Below are 6,000 nucleotides of genomic sequence, written 5' to 3'. Positions count from 1 at the left end.
CTGAGACATAAATTTTTAAACTGTCTCCAGGTTGCTATGGAATCACTCTGATGTTTCCTTCTACACTTCCCCGTTGTCTTTCACCGTAGGCCCTGTTCAAGGCCAAAAATGCTGTGGCTTGTCCTATTAGAGGAGCTATTCCTCAGTGTCAGCTATCGTCAGGCAAAATTTATACAATGCAATCTAATTCTTTGGAGCTTGATTGCATATCAGTGTCAAATGTTAAACACAATCTTTTTTTGTATTCAGGACTCATCAGGGAAATGAGGGGGGAATGATTTATATTACCAGCTTAAACATTTATGAAACTAGATAAAAGCAACAGATGAGGGAATTGACGTACACAAATAACAATCTAATGCCACTATAAACACAATCCTCAGCTTCATTGCTGCCACAGTAACTTATTCATTTTAAATGATCCCTGAATTTCTGATGTATTATTCATGATAAAGGGGGGGAGGGGGGAGGCTTCCCAATGTACTGAGTGCAGAAGAAACAACCAATTTCTTCAAATCTGGTTCTGTTTGGACATCACAGCACTCTTTTAATGTATAGAAAAATCAAGCTCAGAGTGTTCCAAATGCTTGGAAGTCTACAAATTCAAGACCCTCCTACCTACACAAATTCATTCATTTACCCCTTTTTCTTTTTAAAGGTTTGTTTACTTTAGTTGGCACATGGATTTTAAGCCAAGGGGTAAACTATAAAAAGGATGTACCATCTCTTTATCTTTTTGTTTTTTTAAAAAAGCAGCTCCCCCCCCCCCAGTTGGGATTGCAATGCTGATAATGTAGATATGAGTAAATGCTTGCAGTGCTTAAACATTTATTATTGCATTATGTTGTTCATTCAGAAGCATGGATATCTCTCTAAGGCTGCAGGTGAATGCATCTATACATCCTTGGTATACACCACATGTGCAAATGACACAATAAGCGCTTGCTTTCTTATGGCACATCCCAGAATAGTGACATCTTTTGGAGGGGGACACTCAGAGAGAGAGAAATGGAGGGCTGTGTTTGAGTGAAAGAGTCACTGTATGTGTGGAGAAATCAGTAGTGTGATCTTCCCAACCGGAATTAGCAGGACATTTCTGAATTACCTGAGGCTCCCCAGGGTAGGGGGGGCATCTAATTTTGTTAAGCCAGGCCCCACATCAGTGATTTTGTGTTAAGCCAGGCCCCATCAGTCATTTTGTAACTGATACCCACAACACTACCAAAAAGAAACCCTAACTTGGTTACGTTTTCATTTTTTAGTTATTTATAACTCAAAGTAATAAACAACATGTAGAAAGTGTTAAACGTTTTTTTTAAAAAAAACTTTTATTCTGTACTTTTTATTTTCATAGAGAAAGAGGGTAGAGAAAGAGGGGAGGAATGGGAAAGGCATTTTGCAATTTATCAAGTTATAAGTACCAGCATCTGATTTTTTATTTTTTATTTTTACTCCAAAAAAGCAGCACTAGACTTAATTATGCATTGTCCTGCATATCCAGCCACTGCTCCCCCCCCCCAATAGCTTATCAGAGCTTGCAGGGCAGCAGCTGAAGAAGGAGCAAAAAGGGTTTTCTTGTGTGTGTTTCTTGTGGCTGATTAGTTGCTCTCCCTGTGCAAAGGTCAGAGGGGGCAGGGTTTCTGTTGAGGTAGGTGATTAGCTGTGGGAGGAGCTTATCAGAGCTTGCAGGGCAGCGGCGCACGCCTGGCGGCGCGCGCAGGTTAATCCATCTTTTAGATTTAGGGGAGCTGGTCTCAAACGTTTGTTGGGGGAGACCTAGGGTTTTTTTGGGGGGGGAATTATTTGTCCTGTCTGCACGCTTCTTATGATGGAGGACCACTGTAGCCACCCCCAATGACACGTTCTCAAGATGGAGAGTGAGGGAACAGCTGCAGTCGCCTGCGGTTCCTGCGCAATGTTTGCCATCTTGCCAAAGGTTGCAGGCAGCTTTACCTGCAGCAATTGCATGTTGGTTGCCCTCCTAAAAGACAAAGTCCAGCAACTGGAGGAACGTGTAGCTACGCTCCAAAGAATTAGAGAGCTGGAGCTCTTCTTGGAAGCAACAGAGCACACCGTCTCCATCAAGGAGGAGACAGGGGACTCCCCTGAGAAGGAGGCTAGTTCACCAACACAGGAGCCAGATATATGGAGAAACGTGACTCAAAGAAGTAGGAGGCCCAGGGTTCGCTCTGATTGTTTAGAATTACACAATCGCTTTGAGGTCCTCTCCCCTAGCATGGAAGACGAAGAGCAGACTCCATTTGAGGATATCTCCCTCATTATAGTCGATCAAGGTATATGAAGACGAGCAGCAAAGTCAGTCCTCAGGGAATGTGCAGGCGACCTTGGAACGGACAGCTCACGGAAGAACCCTGACCAAACCTAAGAGGAGGCGTGTAGTGGTGATAGGGGATTCCCTACTGAGGGGAACAGAAGCAGTGATCTGTGGGCCTGACAAAATGTCTCGGGAAGTGTGCTGTCTCCCTGGGGCTAAGATCCAAGATGTAACTGAACGACTGCAAGGAATCATAAAACCCACTGACAAATACCCCTTCCTCTTGGTTCATGCGGGAACCAATGACACTGCAAGCAATAGCCTCCAGAAGATCAAAAGAGACTATGAGGCTCTGGGCAGGAAATTGAAGCAATTAAATGCACAAATAGTCATCTCATCTGTCCTCCCAGTTGAACGACGTGGCCCAGGGAGAGAGGGAAAAATAGTGGAAGTGAACAGCTGGCTTCGCAAATGGTGTAAACAGGAACGGTTTGGATTCTTAGATCATGGACTGCAGTTTCTTGAAGATGGACTTCTGGCAAGCGATGGGCTGCACCTCACAACGGTTGGGAGAAATGTTTTTGCCAAAAATCTCAGAAACCTCATCAGGAGGGCTTTAAACTGACTAATGTGGGGGAGGAAGACAGTGCTCCTGAAGGTAGGAATCTATCAATTGATGAAGATGATCATCCAAATGTCATAGACCAAATGGAGCAAACAGCACGCAGACCTAGTGGTGGGAGGAAAAAATCCTTAAATAAGAGACATGGGGGAATGATTAATGGACTTCAATGTCTGTACACTAATGCACAAAGCATGGGAAATAAACAAGATGAGCTTGAGCTCTTGGTACAGCAAACTAAATATGACATAATAGGCATCACTGAAACCTGGTGGGATAAGTCCCACGACTGGAATGTAATAATGGAGGGATACAATCTATTTCAGAGAAACAGACCAGACAAGAAAGGAGGAGGAGTGGCGTTATATGTCAGGGATGTGTATACCTGTGATGAGATCCATGATTCAGAACCTCAAAGCCAAAGTGAGAGCATTTGGGTCAAAATTAAGGGAGAGAAGAATAACAGGGACCTCATTGTGGGAGTTTACTATAGATCCCCAAGCCAAACGGAGGACATAGATGATGCCTTCCTGGAACAGATGGCCAAGCATGCAAAAGGAAGTGAGATAGTAGTAATGGGGGACTTCAATTACTCGGATATTTGCTGGATGTCAAACTCAGCCAAGAGCATAAGGTCAAACAGATTCCTCACTGGCCTTGCAGACAACTTCATTGTCCAGAAAGTGGGAGAAGCAACAAGAGGAACAGCCATTTTAGATCTGGTCCTAACCAATGTTGATGACCTGGTTAGTGGGGTAGAAGTGGAAGGATCATTAGGTGCGAGTGATCATGCTCTTCTGAAGTTTACTATACAGCGGAAAGGAGCAGCCAAGCATACTAGGACTCAGTTTCTTGACTTTAAGAAAGCCGACTTCATAAAACTTAGGGAAGTGCTGGGTGAGATCCCATGGACAGTAATACTAAAAGGAAAGGGAGTTCATGATGGCTGGGAGTTTGTTAAGAGGGAGATAGTAAAAGCACAACTTCAGGCAATACCAATGAGACGGAAACATGGAAGGTGCCTAAAGAAGCCAGGGTGGCTATCTAAAGAACTTTTAACTGAGTTAAGATTAAAAAAGGATGTGTACAAAAAATGGAAAAGGGGGGAAACCACCAAAGAGGAATTCAAACAAATAGCCAGCACGTGTAGACACAAAGTCAGAAAAGCTAAAGCACAGAATGAACTCAGGCTTGCTAGAGAGGTTAAAAGCAACAAAAAAGGCTTTTATGGGTATGTTCGTAGCAAAAGGAAGAACAAAGAAACAGTGGGGTCACTCAGAGGAGAAGATGGTGAAATGCAAACAGGGGACACAGAAAGGGCTGAACTCCTCAATGCCTTCTTTGCCTCAGTCTTCTCCGATAAAGAAAACAATGCCCAACCTGAAGAATTTGGAGCAAATGATTCAGTGGAATTTGCTGCCAAGGAGTGTGGAGTGTGGTGGAGTCTCCTTCTTTGGAGGTCTTTAAGCAGAGGCTTGACAACCATATGTCAGGAGTGCTCTGATGGTGTTTCCTGCTTGGCAGGGAGTTGGACTCGATGGCCCTTGTGGTCTCTTCCAACTCTATGATTCTATGATTCTATGATTCTATGATTTGAGATTAATATTTCAAACCTGCTGCTTGTTTGGGACACTTATTTGCAATAATAAATACACAATTTTCACACCAGGAAGGGGAAATTACAGACATTTATGGCACCCTTAACCAAAATCCTGGCCTCCGTGCTAAGCCTTAATTGACAATGTCATGCAGATTTGATATGTGCTATTAATAAACCTCCCTAAGTAATGGGAGTGAAAAGGCATCTCATGCAGCCAAAGGATGCTCACTCAGATTTGATGGCTACGCTCAGAAAAATAAATCAATATGGCTCCATCTTACGTGCATTACGATTTTGTACATTTGTGTCAAATTACTGACAGCCATTTGTGCGTGTCCTCTACATTTAGTAAATCATAAATCCATGTTTACTGCTACAATATAGATGTAAGAAGAAGCATTCAAAAATGCACTGCGGAGCATTTAAATTAAAGAGGAGATACTTTCCCCTTCACTGTGAATGGGACTGAAATTAAGATGTGACTCTCAGCAAGGCAAGATAAGACTCCCCTCAGCTGAAAGGAGGAGAAAAAACCTCCAGAATTCATGAATGTTGCAGGGTTGCCTCTGCCATCCATACATAATTGTAAGGCATTATTCCTATATTGGGAGCTCTGTCTATCAAAAGTTTGAAAAATTGTCATGCCATCTATTTTTGTTCTCATTAGTTGTTTTCAAGAGAAACAGTCTCAATAGATAACAGTGCAATCTCCTTGAATTACAAGCTACAAATGATGCCTTTGTCACATTTTATTTATTCATGCGTTTATTATGAACATTCCTAGCCTAGCTTTCCATCCCTTGCAGAATCCTCCAGGACCAAAACGTAAATCCAATGCATTATTAAAAAAAAAAAAAAACAACAATTAGAAGAAACAGAGAAGACAACAGCAGTATCACATTATCGGAAGTAAACAAAAATCCAGATAACGTCATGCATGTTGGTACAGCAGCATTTTACCTGTGTTTTAAAGGTAGAAGATCACTATAAACACCATAAGAAGAGCTTGCTGGATCAGGCCAATGGCCCACCTAGTCCAGCATCCTGATCTCACCGTGGCCAACCAGATGCTTGTGGGGAAACCTGAAGGCAGGATGCAAGAACCAGAGCACTCCCCACCCCAGTGGTTTCCAGCAGCTGGTATTCAGAAGCATTACTGCCTCAGCCCATGGAGGCTAGCTGAGTCGACCAGGGCATGGTGTTGCATAGTCCAGGCACCACCACCAATAAGGGTCTGTCCTGAAATATCCATTTACTGCCCCATTTTCAGACAGTGAATAGGGGTGGTACATGGAGGGCATCTGGTTGGAAAAGACTGATATATATTAGAATGCCTGGTGACCCTCATACTCAGTAATGGTAAAGGTAAAGGGACCCCTGACCATTAGGTCCAGTCGTGACTAAGCCACTTCTGGCGAACCAGAGCAGTGCACGGAAACGCCATTTACCTTCCCGCCGGAGTGGTACCTATTTATCTACTTGCATTTTGACATGCTTTCAAAC

The 6,000-nt window shown here is 43.1% G+C and overlaps 1 long non-coding RNA gene across 1 annotated transcript; it reads right to left on the bottom strand.

The window, feature by feature from the left end:
* Positions 1-2,787: 2,787 nt before the first annotated feature.
* Positions 2,788-3,264, bottom strand: LOC307227133. Its single transcript, XR_013843825.1, has 2 exons — positions 3,087-3,264; positions 2,788-2,927 (listed from the first exon to the last, which is right to left on the bottom strand). It is a non-coding gene; the product is annotated as an uncharacterized lncRNA (long non-coding RNA).
* Between the last annotated feature and the right edge of the window lie 2,736 nt (positions 3,265-6,000).

Source organism: Podarcis cretensis, assembly GCF_951804945.1.
Source record: "Podarcis cretensis genome assembly, chromosome: 11".
NCBI lineage: Eukaryota > Metazoa > Chordata > Lepidosauria > Squamata > Lacertidae > Podarcis > Podarcis cretensis.
The sequence above is the reverse complement of the archived record's forward strand: the minus strand, read 5'-3'. Positions and strand labels throughout refer to the sequence as shown.